Raw genomic sequence first — 23,121 nt, forward strand, 5'->3', positions numbered from 1 at the left:
AACTTTCCCTGCCCGCTAACCTCATTCGGCGCGCTAACGTGCCCTACCTTCTAACCTCCACTGGCGCGCTAACTTGCCCTGCCCGCTAACCTCCTCCGGCGTGCTAGCTGGACCTGCCCGCTTCCCTCCACCGGCGCGCTAACTTTCCCTGCCCACTAACCTCCTCCGGCGCCTTAACTTTCCCTGCCCTCTAACCTCCTCCGGCGCGCTAACTTACCCTGACCACTAACCTCCTCCGGCGCGTTAACATGCCCTTCCCTCTAACCTCCTCCGGCATGCTAACTTTCCCTGCCCGCTAACCTCCAACGGCGCGCTAACTTGCCCTGCCCGCTAACCTCCTCCGGCGTGCTTGCTTGACCTGCCCGCTACCCTCCACAGGCGCGCTAACTTTCCCTGCCCGCCAGCCCCCAGCGGTGCTTTAACTTGCCCTGCCCACTAACCTCCTCCGGCGCGTTAACTTGCCCTTCCCTCTAACCTCATCCGGCGCGCTAACTTTCCCTGCCTGCTAACCTCATTCGGCGCGCTAAGTTGCCCTGCCCGCTAACCTCCTCTGGTGCCTTAACTTGCCCTTCCCTCTAACCTCCTCCGGCACGCTAACTTTCCCTGCCCGCTAACCTCCACCGGCGCGCTAACGTGCCCTACCTTCTAACCTCCACCGGCGCACTAACTTTCCCTGCCCACTAACCTCCTCCGGCGCCTTAACTTTCCCTGCCCTCTAACCTCCTCCGGCGCGCTAACTTACCCTGACCACTAACCTCCTCCGGCGCGTCAACATGCCCTTCCCTCTAACCTCCTCCGGCGCGCGAACTTTCCCTGCCCTCTAACCTCCACCGGCGCGCTAACGTGCCCTGCCCACTAACCTCCTAAGGCGCGTTAACTTGCCCTTCCCTCTAACCTCATCCGGCGCACTAACTTTCCCTGCCCGCTAACCTCCACCGGCGCGCTAACGTGCCCTGCCTTCTAACCTCCACTGGCGCTCTATTCTTCCCCTGCCCGCTAACCTCCTCCGGCGTGCTAGCTGGACCTGCCCGCTACCCTCCACCGGCGTGCTAACTTTCCCTGCCCTCTAATCTCCACCGGCGCTATTCTTCCCCTGCCCGCTATCCTCCACCGACGCGCTAACTTAACCTGTCCGCTAATCTCCACCGGCGTGCTAACTTTCCCTGCCCTCTAATCTCCACCGGCGCTCTTCTTCCCCTGCCCGCTATCCTCCACCGACGCGCTAACTTACCCTGTCCGCTAATCTCCTCCGGCGTGCTAACTTTCCCTGCCCACTAACCTCCTCCGGCATGCTAACTTAACCTGCACGCTAACCTCCAGCGGCGCGCTAACTTGCCCTGCCCGCTACCCTTCTCTGGCGCGCTAACTTGCCCTGCCCGCTAACCTCCACCGGTGCTATAACTTGCCCTTCCCTCTAACCTCCTCCAGCGTGCTAACTTTCCCTGCCCGCTAACCTCCAACGGCGCGCTAACTTGCCCTGCCCGCTAACCTCCTCCGGCATGCTTGCTTGACCTGCCCGCTACCCTCTACCGGCGCGCTAACTTTCCCTGCCCCCCAGCCTCCAGCGGTGCTATAACTTGCCCTGCCCGCTAACCTCCTCCGGCGCCTTAACTTGCCCTTCCCTCTAACCTCATCCGGCGCGCTAACTTTCCCTGCCTGCTAACCTCATTCGGCGCGCTAACTTGCCCTGCCCGCTAACCTCCTCTGGCGCCTTAACTAGCCCTTCCCTCTAACCTCCTCCGTCACGCTAACTTTCCCTGCCCGCTAACATCCACCGGCGCGCTAACGTGCCCTACCTTCTAAGCTCCACTGGCGCGCTAACTTGCCCTTCCCACTAACCTCCTCCGGCACGCTAACTTTCCCTGCCCGCTAACCTCCACCGGCGTGCTAGCTGGACCTGCCCGCTACCCTCCACCGGCGTGCTAACTTACCCTGACCACTAACCTCCTCCGGCGAGTTAACATGCCCTTCCCTCTAACCTCCTCCGGCGCGCTAACTTTCCCTGCCCGATATCCTCACCCGGCGCGCTAACTTGCCCTGCCCACTAACCTCCTCCCGCGCGTTAACTTGCCCTTCCCTCTAACCTCATCCGGCGCGCTAACTTTCCCTGCCCGCTAACCTCCACCGGCGCGCTAACGTGCACTGCCTTCTAACCTCCACTGGCGCGCTAACTTGCCCTGCCTGCTAACCTCCCCCGGCGTGCTAGCTGGACCTGCCCGCTACCCTCCACCGGCGCGCTAACTTTCCCTGCCCTCTAACCTCCACCGGTGCTATAACTTGCCCTGCCTGCTAACCTCCTCCGGCGCGCTAACTTCACCTACCCGCTAACCTCCCCCGGCGTGCTAGCTGGACCTGCCCGCTACCCTCCACTGGCGCGCTAACTTTCCCTGCCCTCTAACCTCCACCGGTGCTATAACTTGCCCTGCCTGCTACCCTCCTCCGGCACGCTAACTTCACCTACCCGCTAACCTCCTCCGGCGTGTTAACTTGCCCTTCCCTCTAACCTCCTCCGGCGTGCTAACTTTCCCTGCCCGCTAACCTCCACCGGTGCTATAACTTGCCCTTCCCTCTAACCTCCTCCGGCGTGCTAGCTGGACCTGCCTGCTACCCTCCACCGGCGCGCTAACTTGCCCTGCCCGCTAACCTCCTCTGGCGCCTTAACTTGCCCTTCCCACTAACCTCCTCCGGCACGCTAACTTTCCCTGCCCGCTAACCTCCACCGGCGTGCTAGCTGGACCTGCCCATTACCCTCCACCGGCGCGCTAACTTACCCTGACCACTAACCTCCTCCGGCGCGTTAACATGCCCTTCCCTCTAACCTCCTCCGGCGCGCTAACTTTCCCTGCCCGATATCCTCACCCGGCGCGCTAACTTGCCCTGCCCACTAACCTCCTCCGGCGCGTTAACTTGCCCTTCCCTCTAACCTCATCCGGCGCGCTAACTTTCCCTGCCCGCTAACCTCCACGGGCGCGTTAACGTGCACTGCCTTCTAACCTCCACTGGGGCGCTAACTTGCCCTGCCCGCTACCCTCCACCGGCGCGCTAACTTTCCCTGCCCTCTAACCTCCACCGGTGCTATAACTTGCCCTGCCCGCTAACCTCCTCCGGCGCCTTAACTTGCCCTTCCCTCTAACCTCATCCGGCGCGCTAACTTTCCCTGCCTGCTAACCTCATTCGGCGCGCTAACTTGCCCTGCCCGCTAACCTCCTCTGGCGCCTTAACTAGCCCTTCCCTCTAACCTCCTCCGTCACGCTAACTTTCCCTGCCCGCTAACATCCACCGGCGCGCTAACGTGCCCTACCTTCTAAGCTCCACTGGCGCGCTAACTTGCCCTTCCCACTAACCTCCTCCGGCACGCTAACTTTCCCTGCCCGCTAACCTCCACCGGCGTGCTAGCTGGACCTGCCCGCTACCCTCCACCGGCGCGCTAACTTACCCTGACCACTAACCTCCTCCGGCGAGTTAACATGCCCTTCCCTCTAACCTCCTCCGGCGCGCTAACTTTCCCTGCCCGATATCCTCACCCGGCGCGCTAACTTGCCCTGCCCACTAACCTCCTCCCGCGCGTTAACTTGCCCTTCCCTCTAACCTCATCCGGCGCGCTAACTTTCCCTGCCCGCTAACCTCCACCGGCGCGCTAACGTGCACTGCCTTCTAACCTCCACTGGCGCGCTAACTTGCCCTGCCCGCTAACCTCCCCCGGCGTGCTAGCTGGACCTGCCCGCTACCCTCCACCGGCGCGCTAAATTTCCCTGCCCTCTAACCTCCACCGGTGCTATAACTTGCCCTGCCTGCTAACCTCCTCCGGCGCGCTAACTTCACCTACCCGCTAACCTCCCCCGGCGTGCTAGCTGGACCTGCCCGCTACCCTCCACTGGCGCGCTAACATTCCCTGCCCTCTAACCTCCACCGGTGCTATAACTTGCCCTGCCTGCTACCCTCCTCCGGCACGCTAACTTCACCTACCCGCTAACCTCCTCCGGCGTGTTAACTTGCCCTTCCCTCTAACCTCCTCCGGCGTGCTAACTTTCCCTGCCCGCTAACCTCCACCGGTGCTATAACTTGCCCTTCCCTCTAACCTCCTCCGGCGTGCTAGCTGGACCTGCCTGCAACCCTCCCCCGGCGCGCTAACTTTCCCTGCCCGCTAACCTCCACGGGCGCGTTAACGTGCACTGCCTTCTAACCTCCACTGGGGCGCTAACTTGCCCTGCCCGCTACCCTCCACCGGCGCGCTAACTTTCCCTGCCCTCTAACCTCCACCGGTGCTATAACTTGCCCTGCCTGCTAACCTCCTCCGGCGCGCTAACTTCACCTACCCGCTAACCTCCTCCGGCGTGTTAACTTGCCCTTCCCTCTAACCTCCTCCGGCGCGCTAACTTGCCCTGCCCGCTAACCTCCACCGGCGCGCTAACTTGCCCTTCCCTCTAACCTCCTCCAATGTGCTAACTTTCCCTGCCCGCTAACCTCCAACGGCGCACTAACTTGCCCTGCCCGCTAACCTCCTCCGGCGTGCTTGCTTAACCTGCCCGCTACCCTCCACCGGCGCGCTAACTTTCCCTGCCCGCTAGCCTCCAGCGGTGCTATAACTTGCCCTGCCCGCTAACCTCATTCGGCGCGCTAACTTGCCCTGCCCGCTAACCTCCTCTGGCGCCTTAACTTGCCCTTCCCTCTAACCTCATCCGGCGCGCTAACTTTCCCTGCCTGCTAACCTCATTCGGCGCGCTAACTTGCCCTGCCCGCTAACCTCCTCTGGCGCCTTAACTTGCCCTTCCCTCTAACCTCCTCCGTCACGCTAACTTTCCCTGCCCGCTAACCTCCACCGGCGCGCTAACGTGCCATACCTTCTAACCTCCACTGGCGCGCTAACTTGCCCTGCCTGCTAACCTCCTCCGGCGTGCTAGCTGGACCTGCCTGCTACCCTCCACCGGCGCGCTAACTTGCCCTGCCCGCTAACCTCCTCTGGCGCCTTAACTTGCCCTTCCCACTAACCTCCTCCGGCACGCTAACTTTCCCTGCCCGCTAACCTCCACCGGCGTGCTAGCTGGACCTGCCCGCTACCCTCACCCGGCGCGCTAACTTGCCCTGCCCACTAACCTCCTCCTGCGCGTTAACATGCCCTTCCCTTTAACCTCCTCCGGCGCGCTAACTTTCCCTGCCCAATATCCTCACGCGGCGCGCTAACTTGCCCTGCCCACTAACCTCCTCCGGCACCTTAACTTGCCCTTCCCTCTAACCTCCTCCGGCATGCTTGCTTGCCCTGCCCGCTAACCTCCTCCGGCGCGCTAACTTCACCTGCCCACTAACCTCCTCCGGCGCCTTAACTTGCCCTTCCCTCTAACCTCATCCGGCGCGCTAACTTTCCCTGCCTGCTAACCTCATTCGGCGCGCTAACTTGCCCTGCCCGCTAACCTCCTCTGGCGCCTTAACTTGCCCTTCCCTCTAACCTCATCCGGCGCGCTAACTTGCCCTGCCCGCTAACCTCCTCCGGCGTGCTAGCTGGACCTGCCCGCTACCCTCCACCGGCATGCTAACTTACCCTGCCCGCTAACCTCCAACGGCGCGCTAACTTGCCCTGCCCGCTAACCTCCTCCGGCGTGCTTGCTTGACCTGCCCGCTACCCTCCAACGGCGCGCTAACTTTCCCTGTCCGCCAGCCTCCAGCGGTGCTATAACTTGCCCTGCCCGCTAACCTCCTCCGGCGCGCTAACTTCACCTGACAACTAACCTCCTCCGGCGTCTTAACTTGCCCTTCCCTCTAACCTCATCCGGCGCGCTAATTTTCCAAGCCTGCTAACCTCATTCAGCGCGCTAACTTGCCCTGCCCGCTAACCTCCTCTGGCGCCTTAACTTGCCTTTCCCACTAACCTCCTCCGGCAGGCTGACTTTCCCTGCCCGCTAACCTCCACCGGCGTGCTAGCTGGACCTGCCCGCTTCCCTCCACCGGCGCGCTAACTTTCCCTGCCCACTAACCTCCTACGGCGCCTTAACTTTCCCTGCCCTCTAACCTCCTCCGGCACGCTAACTTACCCTGACCACTAACCTCCTCCGGCGCGTTAACATGCCCTTCCCTCTAACCTCCTCCGGCGCGCTAACTTTCCCTGCCCGATATCCTCACCCGGCGCGCTAACTTGCCCTGCCCACTAACCTCCTCCGGCGCGTTAACTTGCCCTTCCCTCTAACCTCATCCAGCGCGCTAACTTTCCCTGCCCGCTAACCTCCACCGGCGCGCTAACGTGCCCTGCCTTCTAACCTCCACTGGCGCGCTAACTTGCCCTGCCCGCTAACCTCCCCCAGCGTGCTAGCTGGATCTGCCCGCTACCCTCCAACGGCGTGCTAACTTGCCCTGCCCGCTAACCTCCAACGGCGCGCTAACTTGCCCTGCCCGCTAACCTCCTCCGGCGTGCTTGCTTGACCTACCCACTAACCTCCTCCGGTGCCTTACCTTGCCCTTCCCTCTAACCTCCTCCGGCGCGCTAACTTTCCCTGCCCGCTAACCTCACCCGGCGCGCTAACTTGCCCTGACCACTAACCTCCTCCGGCGCGTTAACTTGCCCTTCCCTCTAGCCTCATCCGGCGTGCTAAATTTCCCTGCCTGCTAACCTCATTCGGCGCGCTAACTTCACCTGCCCACTAACCTTTTCTGGCGCCTTAACTTGCCCTTCCCTCTAACCTCCTCCGGCATGCTAACTTTCCCTGCACGCTAACCTCCTACGCCGCGCTAAATTGCCCTGCCCGCTAATCTCCTCGGCGTGCTTGCTTGACATGCCCGCTACCGTCCAACGGCGCGCTAAATTTCCCTGCCCGCCAGCCTCCAGCGGTGCTATAACTTGCCCTGCCCACTAACCTCCTCTGGCGCCTTAACTTGCCCTTCCCTCTATCCTCCTCCGTCACGCTAACTTTCCCTGCCCGCTAACATCCACCGGCGCGCTAACGTGCCATACCTTCTAACCTCCACTGGCGCGCTAACTTGCCCTGCCTGCTAACCTCCTCCGGCGTGCTAGCTGGACCTGCCTGCTACCCTCCACCGGCGCGCTAACTTGCCCTGCCCGCTAACCTCCTCTGGCGCCTTAACTTGCCCTTCCCACTAACCTCCTCCGGCACGCTAACTTTCCCTGCCCGCTAACCTCCACCGGCGTGCTAGCTGGACCTGCCCGCTACCCTCACCCGGCGCGCTAACTTGCCCTGCCCACTAACCTCCTCCTGCGCGTTAACATGCCCTTCCCTTTAACCTCCCCCGGCGCGCTAACTTTCCCTGCCCAATGTCCTCACCCGGCGCGCTAACTTGCCCTGCCCACTAACCTCCTCCGGCACCTTAACTTGCCATTCCCTCTAACCTCCTCCGGCATGCTAACTTACCCTGCCCGCTAACCTCCAACGGCGCGCTAACTTGCCCTGCCCGCTAACCTCCTCCGGCGTGCTTGCTTGACCTGCCCGCTACCCTCCACCGGCGCGTTAACTTTCCCTGCCCGCCAGCCTCCAGCGGTGCTATTACTTGCCCTGCCCGCTAACCTCCTCCGGCGCGCTAACTTCACCTGCCCACTAACCTCCTCCGGCGCCTTAACTTGCCCATCCCTCTAACCTCATGCGGCGCGCTAACTTTCCCTGCCTGCTAACCTCATTCGGCGCGCTAACTTGCCCTGCCCGCTAACCTCCTCTGGCGCCTTAACTTGCCCTTCCCTCTAACCTCCTCCGGCACGCTAACTTTCCCTGCCCGCTAACCTCACCCGGCGCGCTAACTTGCCCTGCCCACTAACCTCCTCCGGCGCGTTAACTTGCCCTTCCCTCTAACCTCATCCGGCGCGCTAACTTTCCCTGCCTGCTAACCTCATTCGGCGCGCTAACTTGCCCTGCCCGCTAACCTCCTCTGGCGCCTTAACTTGCCCTTCCCTCTAACCTCATCCGGCGCGCTAACTTGCCCTGCCCGCTAACCTCCTCCGGCGTGCTAGCTGGACCTGCCCGCTACCCTCCACCGGCATGCTAACTTACCCTGCCCGCTAACCTCCAACGGCGCGCTAACTTGCCCTGCCCGCTAACCTCCTCCGGCGTGCTTGCTTGACCTGCCCGCTACCCTCCACCGGCGCGCTAACTTTCCCTGTCCGCCAGCCTCCAGCGGTGCTATAACTTGCCCTGCCCGCTAACCTCCTCCGGCGCGCTAACTTCACCTGACAACTAACCTCCTCCGGCGCCTTAACTTGCCCTTCCCTCTAACCTCATCCGGCGCGCTAATTTTCCAAGCCTGCTAACCTCATTCAGCGCGCTAACTTGCCCTGCCCGCTAACCTCCTCTGGCGCCTTAACTTGCCTTTCCCACTAACCTCCTCCGGCAGGCTGACTTTCCCAGCCCGCTAACCTCCACCGGCGTGCTAGCTGGACCTGCCCGCTTCCCTCCACCGGCGCGCTAACTTTCCCTGCCCACTAACCTCCTCCGGCGCCTTAACTTTCCCTGCCCGCTAACCTCCACCGGCGCGCTAACGTGCCCTGCCTTCTAACCTCCACTGGCGCTCTATTCTTCCCCTGCCCGCTAACCTCCTCCGGCGTGCTAGCTGGACCTGCCCGCTACCCTCCACCGGCGTGCTAACTTTCCCTGCCCTCTAATCTCCACCGTTTCTATTCTTCCCCTGCCCGCTATCCTCCACCGACGCGCTAACTTAACCTGTCCGCTAATCTCCACCGGCGTGCTAACTTTCCCTGCCCTCTAATCTCCACCGGCGCTATTCTTCCCCTGCCCGCTATCCTCCACCGACGCGCTAACTTACCCTGTCCGCTAATCTCCTCCGGCGTGCTAACTTTCCCTGCCCACTAACCTCCTCCGGCATGCTAACTTAACCTGCACGCTAACCTCCAGCGGCGCGCTAACTTGCCCTGCCCGCTACCCTTCTCTGGCGCGCTAACTTGCCCTGCCCGCTAACCTCCACCGGTGCTATAACTTGCCCTTCCCTCTAACCTCCTCCAGCGTGCTAACTTTCCCTGCCCGCTAACCTCCAACGGCGCGCTAACGTGCCCTGCCCGCTAACCTCCTCCGGCGTGCTTGCTTGACCTGCCCGCTACCCTCTACCGGCGCGCTAACTTTCCCTGCCCCCCAGCCTCCAGCGGTGCTATAACTTGCCCTGCCCGCTAACCTCCTCCGGCGCCTTAACTTGCCCTTCCCTCTAACCTCATCCGGCGCGCTAACTTTCCCTGCCTGCTAACCTCATTCGGCGCGCTAACTTGCCCTGCCCGCTAACCTCCTCTGGCGCCTTAACTAGCCCTTCCCTCTAACCTCCTCCGTCACGCTAACTTTCCCTGCCCGCTAACATCCACCGGCGCGCTAACGTGCCCTACCTTCTAAGCTCCACTGGCGCGCTAACTTGCCCTTCCCACTAACCTCCTCCGGCACGCTAACTTTCCCTGCCCGCTAACCTCCACCGGCGTGCTAGCTGGACCTGCCCGCTACCCTCCACCGGCGCGCTAACTTACCCTGACCACTAACCTCCTCCGGCGAGTTAACATGCCCTTCCCTCTAACCTCCTCCGGCGCGCTAACTTTCCCTGCCCGATATCCTCACCCGGCGCGCTAACTTGCCCTGCCCACTAACCTCCTCCCGCGCGTTAACTTGCCCTTCCCTCTAACCTCATCCGGCGCGCTAACTTTCCCTGCCCGCTAACCTCCACCGGCGCGCTAACGTGCACTGCCTTCTAACCTCCACTGGCGCGCTAACTTGCCCTGCCCGCTAACCTCCCCCGGCGTGCTAGCTGGACCTGCCCGCTACCCTCCACCGGCGCGCTAAATTTCCCTGCCCTCTAACCTCCACCGGTGCTATAACTTGCCCTGCCTGCTAACCTCCTCCGGCGCGCTAACTTCACCTACCCGCTAACCTCCCCCGGCGTGCTAGCTGGACCTGCCCGCTACCCTCCACTGGCGCGCTAACATTCCCTGCCCTCTAACCTCCACCGGTGCTATAACTTGCCCTGCCTGCTACCCTCCTCCGGCACGCTAACTTCACCTACCCGCTAACCTCCTCCGGCGTGTTAACTTGCCCTTCCCTCTAACCTCCTCCGGCGTGCTAACTTTCCCTGCCCGCTAACCTCCACCGGTGCTATAACTTACCCTTCCCTCTAACCTCCTCCGGCGTGCTAGCTGGACCTGCCTGCAACCCTCCCCCGGCGCGCTAACTTTCCCTGCCCGCTAACCTCCACGGGCGCGTTAACGTGCACTGCCTTCTAACCTCCACTGGGGCGCTAACTTGCCCTGCCCGCTACCCTCCACCGGCGCGCTAACTTTCCCTGCCCTCTAACCTCCACCGGTGCTATAACTTGCCCTGCCTGCTAACCTCCTCCGGCGCGCTAACTTCACCTACCCGCTAACCTCCTCCGGCGTGTTAACTTGCCCTTCCCTCTAACCTCCTCCGGCGCGCTAACTTGCCCTGCCCGCTAACCTCCACCGGCGCGCTAACTTGCCCTTCCCTCTAACCTCCTCCAATGTGCTAACTTTCCCTGCCCGCTAACCTCCAACGGCGCACTAACTTGCCCTGCCCGCTAACCTCCTCCGGCGTGCTTGCTTAACCTGCCCGCTACCCTCCACCGGCGCGCTAACTTTCCCTGCCCGCTAGCCTCCAGCGGTGCTATAACTTGCCCTGCCCGCTAACCTCATTCGGCGCGCTAACTTGCCCTGCCCGCTAACCTCCTCTGGCGCCTTAACTTGCCCTTCCCTCTAACCTCATCCGGCGCGCTAACTTTCCCTGCCTGCTAACCTCATTCGGCGCGCTAACTTGCCCTGCCCGCTAACCTCCTCTGGCGCCTTAACTTGCCCTTCCCTCTAACCTCCTCCGTCACGCTAACTTTCCCTGCCCGCTAACCTCCACCGGCGCGCTAACGTGCCATACCTTCTAACCTCCACTGGCGCGCTAACTTGCCCTGCCTGCTAACCTCCTCCGGCGTGCTAGCTGGACCTGCCTGCTACCCTCCACCGGCGCGCTAACTTGCCCTGCCCGCTAACCTCCTCTGGCGCCTTAACTTGCCCTTCCCACTAACCTCCTCCGGCACGCTAACTTTCCCTGCCCGCTAACCTCCACCGGCGTGCTAGCTGGACCTGCCCGCTACCCTCACCCGGCGCGCTAACTTGCCCTGCCCACTAACCTCCTCCTGCGCGTTAACATGCCCTTCCCTTTAACCTCCTCCGGCGCGCTAACTTTCCCTGCCCAATATCCTCACGCGGCGCGCTAACTTACCCTGCCCACTAACCTCCTCCGGCACCTTAACTTGCCCTTCCCTCTAACCTCCTCCGGCATGCTTGCTTGCCCTGCCCGCTAACCTCCTCCGGCGCGCTAACTTCACCTGCCCACTAACCTCCTCCGGCGCCTTAACTTGCCCTTCCCTCTAACCTCATCCGGCGCGCTAACTTTCCCTGCCTGCTAACCTCATTCGGCGCGCTAACTTGCCCTGCCCGCTAACCTCCTCTGGCGCCTTAACTTGCCCTTCCCTCTAACCTCATCCGGCGCGCTAACTTGCCCTGCCCGCTAACCTCCTCCGGCGTGCTAGCTGGACCTGCCCGCTACCCTCCACCGGCATGCTAACTTACCCTGCCCGCTAACCTCCAACGGCGCGCTAACTTGCCCTGCCCGCTAACCTCCTCCGGCGTGCTTGCTTGACCTGCCCGCTACCCTCCAACGGCGCGCTAACTTTCCCTGTCCGCCAGCCTCCAGCGGTGCTATAACTTGCCCTGCCCGCTAACCTCCTCCGGCGCGCTAACTTCACCTGACAACTAACCTCCTCCGGCGTCTTAACTTGCCCTTCCCTCTAACCTCATCCGGCGCGCTAATTTTCCAAGCCTGCTAACCTCATTCAGCGCGCTAACTTGCCCTGCCCGCTAACCTCCTCTGGCGCCTTAACTTGCCTTTCCCACTAACCTCCTCCGGCAGGCTGACTTTCCCTGCCCGCTAACCTCCACCGGCGTGCTAGCTGGACCTGCCCGCTTCCCTCCACCGGCGCGCTAACTTTCCCTGCCCACTAACCTCCTACGGCGCCTTAACTTTCCCTGCCCTCTAACCTCCTCCGGCACGCTAACTTACCCTGACCACTAACCTCCTCCGGCGCGTTAACATGCCCTTCCCTCTAACCTCCTCCGGCGCGCTAACTTTCCCTGCCCGATATCCTCACCCGGCGCGCTAACTTGCCCTGCCCACTAACCTCCTCCGGCGCGTTAACTTGCCCTTCCCTCTAACCTCATCCAGCGCGCTAACTTTCCCTGCCCGCTAACCTCCACCGGCGCGCTAACGTGCCCTGCCTTCTAACCTCCACTGGCACGCTAACTTGCCCTGCCCGCTAACCTCCCCCAGCGTGCTAGCTGGATCTGCCCGCTACCCTCCACCGGCGTGCTAACTTGCCCTGCCCGCTAACCTCCAACGGCGCGCTAACTTGCCCTGCCCGCTAACCTCCTCCGGCGTGCTTGCTTGACCTACCCACTAACCTCCTCCGGTGCCTTAACTTGCCCTTCCCTCTAACCTCCTCCGGCGCGCTAACTTTCCCTGCCCGCTAACCTCACCCGGCGCGCTAACTTGCCCTGACCACTAACCTCCTCCGGCGCGTTAACTTGCCCTTCCCTCTAGCCTCATCCGGCGTGCTAAATTTCCCTGCCTGCTAACCTCATTCGGCGCGCTAACTTCACCTGCCCACTAACCTTTTCTGGCGCCTTAACTTGCCCTTCCCTCTAACCTCCTCCGGCATGCTAACTTTCCCTGCACGCTAACCTCCTACGCCGCGCTAACTTGCCCTGCCCGCTAATCTCCTCGGCGTGCTTGCTTGACATGCCCGCTACCGTCCAACGGCGCGCTAAATTTCCCTGCCCGCCAGCCTCCAGCGGTGCTATAACTTGCCCTGCCCACTAACCTCCTCTGGCGCCTTAACTTGCCCTTCCCTCTAACCTCCTCCGTCACGCTAACTTTCCCTGCCCGCTAACATCCACCGGCGCGCTAACGTGCCATACCTTCTAACCTCCACTGGCGCGCTAACTTGCCCTGCCTGCTAACCTCCTCCGGCGTGCTAGCTGGACCTGCCTGCTACCCTCCACCGGCGCGCTAACTTGCCCTGCCCGCTAACCTCCTCTGGCGCCTTAACTTGCCCTTCCCACTAACCTCCTCCGGCACGCTAACTTTCCCTGCCCGCTAACCTCCACCGGCGTGCTAGCTGGACCTGCCCGCTACCCTCACCCGGCGCGCTAACTTGCCCTGCCCACTAACCTCCTCCTGCGCGTTAACATGCCCGTCCCTTTAACCTCCTCCGGCGCGCTAACTTTCCCTGCCCAATGTCCTCACCCGGCGCGCTAACTTGCCCTGCCCACTAACCTCCTCCGGCACCTTAACTTGCCATTCCCTCTAACCTCCTCCGGCATGCTAACTTACCCTGCCCGCTAACCTCCAACGGCGCGCTAACTTGCCCTGCCCGCTAACCTCCTCCGGCGTGCTTGCTTGACCTGCCCGCTACCCTCCACCGGCGCGTTAACTTTCCCTGCCCGCCAGCCTCCAGCGGTGCTATTACTTGCCCTGCCCGCTAACCTCCTCCGGCGCGCTAACTTCACCTGCCCACTAACCTCCTCCGGCGCCTTAACTTGCCCATCCCTCTAACCTCATGCGGCGCGCTAACTTTCCCTGCCTGCTAACCTCATTCGGCGCGCTAACTTGCCCTGCCCGCTAACCTCCTCTGGCGCCTTAACTTGCCCTTCCCTCTAACCTCCTCCGGCACGCTAACTTTCCCTGCCCGCTAACCTCACCCGGCGCGCTAACTTGCCCTGCCCAATAACCTCCTCCGGCGCGTTAACTTGCCCTTCCCTCTAACCTCATCCGGCGCGCTAACTTTCCCTGCCTGCTAACCTCATTCGGCGCGCTAACTTGCCCTGCCCGCTAACCTCCTCTGGCGCCTTAACTTGCCCTTCCCTCTAACCTCATCCGGCGCGCTAACTTGCCCTGCCCGCTAACCTCCTCCGGCGTGCTAGCTGGACCTGCCCGCTACCCTCCACCGGCATGCTAACTTACCCTGCCCGCTAACCTCCAACGGCGCGCTAACTTGCCCTGCCCGCTAACCTCCTCCGGCGTGCTTGCTTGACCTGCCCGCTACCCTCCACCGGCGCGCTAACTTTCCCTGTCCGCCAGCCTCCAGCGGTGCTATAACTTGCCCTGCCCGCTAACCTCCTCCGGCGCGCTAACTTCACCTGACAACTAACCTCCTCCGGCGCCTTAACTTGCCCTTCCCTCTAACCTCATCCGGCGCGCTAATTTTCCAAGCCTGCTAACCTCATTCAGCGCGCTAACTTGCCCTGCCCGCTAACCTCCTCTGGCGCCTTAACTTGCCTTTCCCACTAACCTCCTCCGGCAGGCTGACTTTCCCTGCCCGCTAACCTCCACCGGCGTGCTAGCTGGACCTGCCCGCTTCCCTCCACCGGCGCGCTAACTTTCCCTGCCCACTAACCTCCTCCGGCGCCTTAACTTTCCCTGCCCTCTAACCTCCTCCGGCACGCTAACTTACCCTGACCACTAACCTCCTCCGGCGCGTTAACATGCCCTTCCCTCTAACCTCCTCCGGCGCGCTAACTTTCCCTGCCCGATATCCTCACCCGGCGCGCTAACTTGCCCTGCCCACTAACCTCCTCCGGCGCGTTAACTTGCCCTTCCCTCTAACCTCATCCAGCGCGCTAACTTTCCCTGCCCGCTAACCTCCACCGGCGCGCTAACGTGCCCTGCCTTCTAACCTCCACTGGCGCGCTAACTTGCCCTGCCCGCTAACCTCCCCCAGCGTGCTAGCTGGATCTGCCCGCTACCCTCCACCGGCGTGCTAACTTGCCCTGCCCGCTAACCTCCAACGGCGCGCTAACTTGCCCTGCCCGCTAACCTCCTCCGGCGTGCTTGCTTGACCTACCCACTAACCTCCTCCGGTGCCTTAACTTGCCCTTCCCTCTAACCTCCTCCGGCGCGCTAACTTTCCCTGCCCGCTAACCTCACCCGGCGCGCTAACTTGCCCTGACCACTAACCTCCTCCGGCGCGTTAACTTGCCCTTCCCTCTAGCCTCATCCGGCGTGCTAACTTTCCCTGCCTGCTAACCTCATTCGGCGCGCTAACTTCACCTGCCCACTAACCTTTTCTGGCGCCTTAACTTGCCCTTCCCTCTAACCTCCTCCGGCATGCTAACTTTCCCTGCCCGCTAACCTCCAACGCCGCGCTAACTTGCCCTGCCCGCTAATCTCCTCGGCGTGCTTGCTTGACATGCCCGCTACCGTCCAACGGCGCGCTAAATTTCCCTGCCCGCCAGCCTCCAGCGGTGCTATAACTTGCCCTGCCCACTAACCTCCTCGGGCGCCTTAACTTTACCTTCCCTCTAACCTCCTCCGGCGCGCTAACTTTCCCCGCCCGCTAACCTCACCCGGCGCGCTAACTTGCCCTGCCCACTAACCTCCTCCGGCGCGTTAACTTGCCCTTCCCTCTAACCTCATCCGGCGCGCTAACTTTCCCTGCCTGCTAACCTCATTCGGCGCGCTAACTTGCCCTGCCCGCTAACCTCCTCTGGCGCCTTAACTTGCCCTTCCCTCTAACCTCATCCGGCGCGCTAACTTGCCCTGCCCGCTAACCTCCTCCGGCGTGCTAGCTGGACCTGCCCGCTAACCTCCACCGGCATGCTAACTTACCCTGCCCGCTAACCTCCAACGGCGCGCTAACTTGCCCTGCCCGCTAACCTCCTCCGGCGTGCTTGCTTGTCCTGCCCGCTACCCTCCACCGGCGCGCTATCTTTCCCTGTCCGCCAGCCTCCAGCGGTGCTATAACTTGCCCTGCCCGCTAACCTCCTCCGGCGCGCTAACTTCACCTGACAACTAACCTCCTCCGGTGCCTTAACTTGCCCTTCCCTCTAACCTCATCCGGCGCGCTAATTTTCCAAGCCTGCTAACCTCATTCGGCGCGCTAACTTGCCCTGCCCGCTAACCTCCTCTGGCGACTTAACTTGCCTTTCCCACTAACCTCCTCCGGCAGGCTGACTTTCCCTGCCCGCTAACCTCCACCGGCGTGCTAGCTGGACCTGCCCGCTTCCCTCCACCGGCGCGCTAACTTTCCCTGCCCACTAACCTCCTCCGGCGCCTTAACTTTCCCTGCCCTCTAACCTCCTCCGGCACGCTAACTTACCCTGACCACTAACCTCCTCCGGCGCGTTAACATGCCCTTCCCTCTAACCTCCTCCGGCGCGCTAACTTTCCCTGCCCGATATCCTCACCCGGCGCGCTAACTTGCCCTGCCCACTAACCTCCTCCGGCGCGTTAACTTGCCCTTCCCTCTAACCTCATCCAGCGCGCTAACTTTCCCTGCCCGCTAACCTCCACCGGCGCGCTAACGTGCCCTGCCTTCTAACCTCCACTGGCGCGCTAACTTGCCCTGCCCGCTAACCTCCCCCAGCGTGCTAGCTGGATCTGCCCGCTACCCTCCACCGGCGTGCTAACTTGCCCTGCCCGCTAACCTCCAACGGTGCGCTAACTTGCCCTGCCCGCTAACCTCCTCCGGCGTGCTTGCTTGACCTGCCCACTAACCTCCTCCGGTGCCTTAACTTGCCCTTCCCTCTAACCTCCTCCGGCGCGCTAACTTTCCCTGCCCGCTAACCTCATTCGGCGCGCTAACTTGCCCTGCCCACTAACCTCCTAAGGCGCGTTAATTTGCCCTTCCCTCTAACCTCATCCGGCGCACTAACTTTCCCTGCCCGCTAACCTCCACCGGCGCGCTAACGTGCCCTACCTTCTAACCTCCACTGGCGCGCTAACTTGCCCTGCCCGCTAACCTCCTCCGGCATGCTAACTTGCCCTGCCCGCTAACCTCCTCCGGCGTGCTTGCTTGACCTGCCCGCTACCCTCCACCGGCGCGCTAACTTTCCCTGTCCGCCAGCCTCCAGCGGTGCTATAACTTGCCCTGCCCGCTAACCTCCTCCGGCGCGCTAACTTCACCTGACAACTAACCTCCTCCGGCGCCTTAACTTGCCCTTCCCTCTAACCTCATCCGGCGCGCTAATTTTCCAAGCCTGCTAACCTCATTCAGCGCGCTAACTTGCCCTGCCCGCTAACCTCCTCTGGCGCCTTAACTTGCCTTTCCCACTAACCTCCTCCGGCAGGCTGACTTTCCCTGCCCGCTAACCTCCACCGGCGTGCTAGCTGGACCTGCCCGCTTCCCTCCACCGGCGCGCTAACTTTCCCTGCCCACTAACCTCCTCCGGCGCCTTAACTTTCCCTGCCCTCTAACCTCCTCCGGCACGCTAACTTACCCTGACCACTAACCTCCTCCGGCGCGTTAACATGCCCTTCCCTCTAACCTCCTCCGGCGCGCTAACTTTCCCTGCCCGATATCCTCACCCGGCGCGCTAACTTGCCCTGCCCACTAACCTCCTCCGGCGCGTTAACTTGCCCTTCCCTCTAACCTCATCCAGCGCGCTAACTTTCCCTGCCCGCTAACCTCCACCGGCGCGCTAACGTGCCCTGCCTTCTAACCTCCACTGGCGCGCTAACTTGCCCTGCCCGCTAACCTTCCCCAGCGTGCTAGCTGGATCTGCCCGCTACCCTCCACCGGCGTGCTAACTTGCCCTGCCCGCTAACCTCCAACGGCGCGCTAACTTGCCCTGCCCGCTAACCTCCTCCGGCGTGCTTGCTTGACCTGCCCACTAACCTCCTCCGGTGCCTTAACTTGCCCTTCCCTCTAACCTCCTCCGGCGCGCTAACTTTCCCTGCCCGCTAACCTCAAGCGGCGCGCTAACGTGCCCTGCCCACTAACCTCCTAAGGCGCGTTAATTTGCCCTTCCCTCTAACCTCATCCGGCGCACTAACTTTCCCTGCCCGCTAACCTCCACCGGCGCGCTAACGTGCCCTACCTTCTAACCTCCACTGGCGCGCTAACTTGCCCTGCCCGCTAACCTCCTCCGGCATGCTAACTTGCCCTGCCCGCTAACCTCCTCCGGCGTGCTTGCTTGACCTGCCCGCTACCCTCCACCGGCGCGCTAACTTTCCCTGTCCGCCAGCCTCCAGCGGTGCTATAACTTGCCCTGCCCGCTAACCTCCTCCGGCGCGCTAACTTCACCTGACAACTAACCTCCTCCGGCGCCTTAACTTGCCCTTCCCTCTAACCTCATCCGGCGCGCTAATTTTCCAAGCCTGCTAACCTCATTCAGCGCGCTAACTTGCCCTGCCCGCTAACCTCCTCTGGCGCCTTAACTTGCCTTTCCCACTAACCTCCTCCGGCAGGCTGACTTTCCCTGCCCGCTAACCTCCACCGGCGTGCTAGCTGGACCTGCCCGCTTCCCTCCACCGGCGCGCTAACTTTCCCTGCCCACTAACCTCCTCCGGCGCCTTAACTTTCCCTGCCCTCTAACCTCCTCCGGCACGCTAACTTACCCTGACCACTAACCTCCTCCGGCGCGTTAACATGCCCTTCCCTCTAACCTCCTCCGGCGCGCTAACTTTCCCTGCCCGATATCCTCACCCGGCGCGCTAACTTGCCCTGCCCACTAACCTCCTCCGGCGCGTTAACTTGCCCTTCCCTCTAACCTCATCCAGCGCGCTAACTTTCCCTGCCCGCTAACCTCCACCGGCGCGCTAACGTGCCCTGCCTTCTAACCTCCACTGGCGCGCTAACTTGCCCTGCCCGCTAACCTCCCCCAGCGTGCTAGCTGGATCTGCCCGCTACCCTCCACCGGCGTGCTAACTTGCCCTGCCCGCTAACCTCCAACGGCGCGCTAACTTGCCCTGCCCGCTAACCTCCTCCGGCGTGCTTGCTTGACCTACCCACTAACCTCCTCCAGTGCCTTAACTTGCCCTTCCCTCTAACCTCCACCGGCGCGCTAACTTTCCCTGCCCGCTAACCTCACCCGGCGCGCTAACTTGCCCTGACCACTAACCTCCTCCGGCGCGTTAACTTGCCCTTCCCTCTAGCCTCATCCGGCGTGCTAACTTTCCCTGCCTGCTAACCTCATTCGGCGCGCTAACTTCACCTGCCCACTAACCTTTTCTGGCGCCTTAACTTGCCCTTCCCTCTAACCTCCTCCGGCATGCTAACTTTCCCTGCCCGCTAACCTCCAACGCCGCGCTAACTTGCCCTGCCCGCTAATCTCCTCGGCGTGCTTGCTTGACATGCCCGCTACCGTCCAACGGCGCGCTAAATTTCCCTGCCCGCCAGCCTCCAGCGGTGCTATAACTTGCCCTGCCCACTAACCTCCTCGGGCGCCTTAACTTTACCTTCCCTCTAACCTCCTCCGGCGCGCTAACTTTCCCCGCCCGCTAACCTCACCCGGCGCGCTAACTTGCCCTGCCCACTAACCTCCTCCGGCGCGTTAACTTGCCCTTCCCTCTAACCTCATTCGGCGCGCTAACTTGCCCTGCCCGCTAACCTCCTCTGGCGCCTTAACTTGCCCTTCCCTCTAACCTCATCCGGCGCGCTAACTTGCCCTGCCCGCTAACCTCCTCCGGCGTGCTAGCTGGACCTGCCCGCTAACCTCCACCGGCATGCTAACTTACCCTGCCCGCTAACCTCCAACGGCGCGCTAACTTGCCCTGCCCGCTAACCTCCTCCGGCGTGCTTGCTTGTCCTGCCCGCTACCCTCCACCGGCGCGCTATCTTTCCCTGTCCGCCAGCCTCCAGCGGTGCTATAACTTGCCCTGCCCGCTAACCTCCTCCGGCGCGCTAACTTCACCTGACAACTAACCTCCTCCGGCGCCTTAACTTGCCCTTCCCTCTAACCTCATCCGGCGCGCTAATTTTCCAAGCCTGCTAACCTCATTCGGTGCGCTAACTTGCCCTGCCCGCTAACCTCCTCTGGCGACTTAACTTGCCTTTCCCACTAACCTCCTCCGGCAGGCTGACTTTCCCTGCCCGCTAACCTCCACCGGCGTGCTAGCTGGACCTGCCCGCTTCCCTCCACCGGCGCGCTAACTTTCCCTGCCCACTAACCTCCTCCGGCGCCTTAACTTTCCCTGCCCTCTAACCTCCTCTGGCACGCTAACTTACCCTGACCACTAACCTCCTCCGGCGCGTTAACATGCCCTTCCCTCTAACCTCCTCCGGCGCGCTAACTTTCCCTGCCCGATATCCTCACCCGGCGCGCTAACTTGCCCTGCCCACTAACCTCCTCCGGCGCGTTAACTTGCCCTTCCCTCTAACCTCATCCAGCGCGCTAACTTTCCCTGCCCGCTAACCTCCACCGGCGCGCTAACGTGCCCTGCCTTCTAACCTCCACTGGCGCGCTAACTTGCCCTGCCCGCTAACCTCCCCCAGCGTGCTAGCTGGATCTGCCCGCTACCCTCCACCGGCGTGCTAACTTGCCCTGCCCGCTAACCTCCAACGGCGCGCTAACTTGCCCTGCCCGCTAACCTCCTCCGGCGTGCTTGCTTGACCTGCCCACTAACCTCCTCCGGTGCCTTAACTTGCCCTTCCCTCTAACCTCCTCCGGCGCGCTAACTTTCCCTGCCCGCTAACCTCAAGCGGCGCGCTAACGTGCCCTGCCCACTAACCTCCTAAGGCGCGTTAATTTGCCCTTCCCTCTAACCTCATCCGGCGCACTAACTTTCCCTGCCCGCTAACCTCCACCGGCGCGCTAACGTGCCCTACCTTCTAACCTCCACTGGCGCGCTAACTTGCCCTGCCCGCTAACCTCCTCCGGCATGCTAACTTAACCTGCACGCTAACCTCCAGCGGCGCGCTACCTTGCCCTGCCCGCTACCCTTCTCTGGCGCGCTAACTTGCCCAGCCCGCTAACCTCCACCGGTGCTATAACTTGCCCTTCCCTCTAACCTCCTCCAGCGTGCTAACTTTCCCTGCCCGCTAACCTCCAACGGCGCGCTAACTTGCCCTGCCCGCTAACCTCCTCCGGCGTGCTTGCTTGACCTGCCCGCTACCCTCCACCGGCGCGTTAACTTTCCCTGCCCGCCAGCCTCCAGCGGTGCTATTACTTGCCCTGCCTGCTAACCTCCTCCGGCGCGCTAACTTCACCTACCCGCTAACCTCCCCCGGCGTGCTAGCTGGAGCTGCCCGCTACCCTCCTCCGGCGCGCTAAATTTCCCTGCCCAATATCCTCACCCGGCGCGCTAACTTGCCCTGCCCACTAACCTCCTCCGGCACCTTAACTTGCCCTTCCCTCTAACCTCCTCCGGCATGCTAACTTACCCTGCCCGCTAACCTCCAACGGCGCGCTAACTTGCCCTGCCCGCTAACCTCCTCCGGCGTGCTTGCTTGACCTGCCCGCTACCCTCCACCGGCGCGCTAACTTACCCTGACCACTAACCTCCGGCGAGTTAACATGCCCTTCCCTCTAACCTCCTCCGGCGCGCTAACTTTCCCTGCCCGATATCCTCACCCGGCGCGCTAACTTGCCCTGCCCACTAACCTCCTCCCGCGCGTTAACTTGCCCTTCCCTCTAACCTCATCCGGCGCGCTAACTTTCCCTGCCCGCTAACCTCCACCGGCGCGCTAACGTGCACTGCCTTCTAACCTCCACTGGCGCGCTAACTTGCCCTGCCCAATATCCTCACGCGGCGCGCTAACTTGCCCTGCCCACTAACCTCCTCCGGCACCTTAACTTGCCCTTCCCTCTAACCTCCTCCGGCATGCTTGCTTGCCCTGCCCGCTAACCTCCTCCGGCGCGCTAACTTCACCTGCCCACTAACCTCCTCCGGCGCCTTAACTTGCTCTTCCCTCTAACCTCATCCGGCGCGCTAACTTTCCCTGCCTGCTAACCTCATTCGGCGCGCTAACTTGCCCTGCCCGCTAACCTCCTCTGGCGCCTTAACTTGCCCTTCCCTCTAACCTCATCCGGCGCGCTAACTTGCCCTGCCCGCTAACCTCCTCCGGCGTGCTAGCTGGACCTGCCCGCTACCCTCCACCGGCATGCTAACTTACCCTGCCCGCTAACCTCCAACGGCGCGCTAACTTGCCCTGCCCGCTAACCTCCTCCGGCGTGCTTGCTTGACCTGCCCGCTACCCTCCAACGGCGCGCTAACTTTCCCTGTCCGCCAGCCTCCAGCGGTGCTATAACTTGCCCTGCCCGCTAACCTCCTCCGGCGCGCTAACTTCACCTGACAACTAACCTCCTCCGGCGTCTTAACTTGCCCTTCCATCTAACCTCATCCGGCGCGCTAATTTTCCAAGCCTGCTAACCTCATTCAGCGCGCTAACTTGCCCTGCCCGCTAACCTCCTCTGGCGCCTTAACTTGCCTTTCCCACTAACCTCCTCCGGCAGGCTGACTTTCCCTGCCCGCTAACCTCCACCGGCGTGCTAGCTGGACCTGCCCGCTTCCCTCCACCGGCGCGCTAACTTTCCCTGCCCACTAACCTCCTACGGCGCCTTAACTTTCCCTGCCCTCTAACCTCCTCCGGCACGCTAACTTACCCTGACCACTAACCTCCTCCGGCGCGTTAACATGCCCTTCCCTCTAACCTCCTCCGGCGCGCTAACTTTCCCTGCCCGATATCCTCACCCGGCGCGCTAACTTGCCCTGCCCACTAACCTCCTCCGGCGCGTTAACTTGCCCTTCCCTCTAACCTCATCCAGCGCGCTAACTTGCCCTGCCTGCTAACCTCCTCCGGCGTGCTAGCTGGACCTGCCTGCTACCCTCCACCGGCGCGCTAACTTGCCCTGCCCGCTAACCTCCTCTGGCGCCTTAACTTGCCCTTCCCACTAACCTCCTCCGGCACGCTAACTTTCCCTGCCCGCTAACCTCCACCGGCGTGCTAGCTGGACCTGCCCGCTACCCTCACCCGGCGCGCTAACTTGCCCTGCCCACTAACCTCCTCCTGCGCGTTAACATGCCCTTCCCTTTAACCTCCTCCGGCGCGCTAACTTTCCCTGCCCAATATCCTCACGCGGCGCGCTAACTTGCCCTGCCCACTAACCTCCTCCGGCACCTTAACTTGCCCTTCCCTCTAACCTCCTCCGGCATGCTTGCTTGCCCTGCCCGCTAACCTCCTCCGGCGCGCTAACTTCACCTGCCCACTAACCTCCTCCGGCGCCTTAACTTGCTCTTCCCTCTAACCTCATCCGGCGCGCTAACTTTCCCTGCCTGCTAACCTCATTCGGCGCGCTAACTTGCCCTGCCCGCTAACCTCCTCTGGCGCCTTAACTTGCCCTTCCCTCTAACCTCATCCGGC

This window comes from Lagopus muta, chromosome 1 (assembly GCF_023343835.1).
Source record: "Lagopus muta isolate bLagMut1 chromosome 1, bLagMut1 primary, whole genome shotgun sequence".
In the NCBI taxonomy this organism is placed as follows: Eukaryota; Metazoa; Chordata; class Aves; order Galliformes; family Phasianidae; genus Lagopus; species Lagopus muta.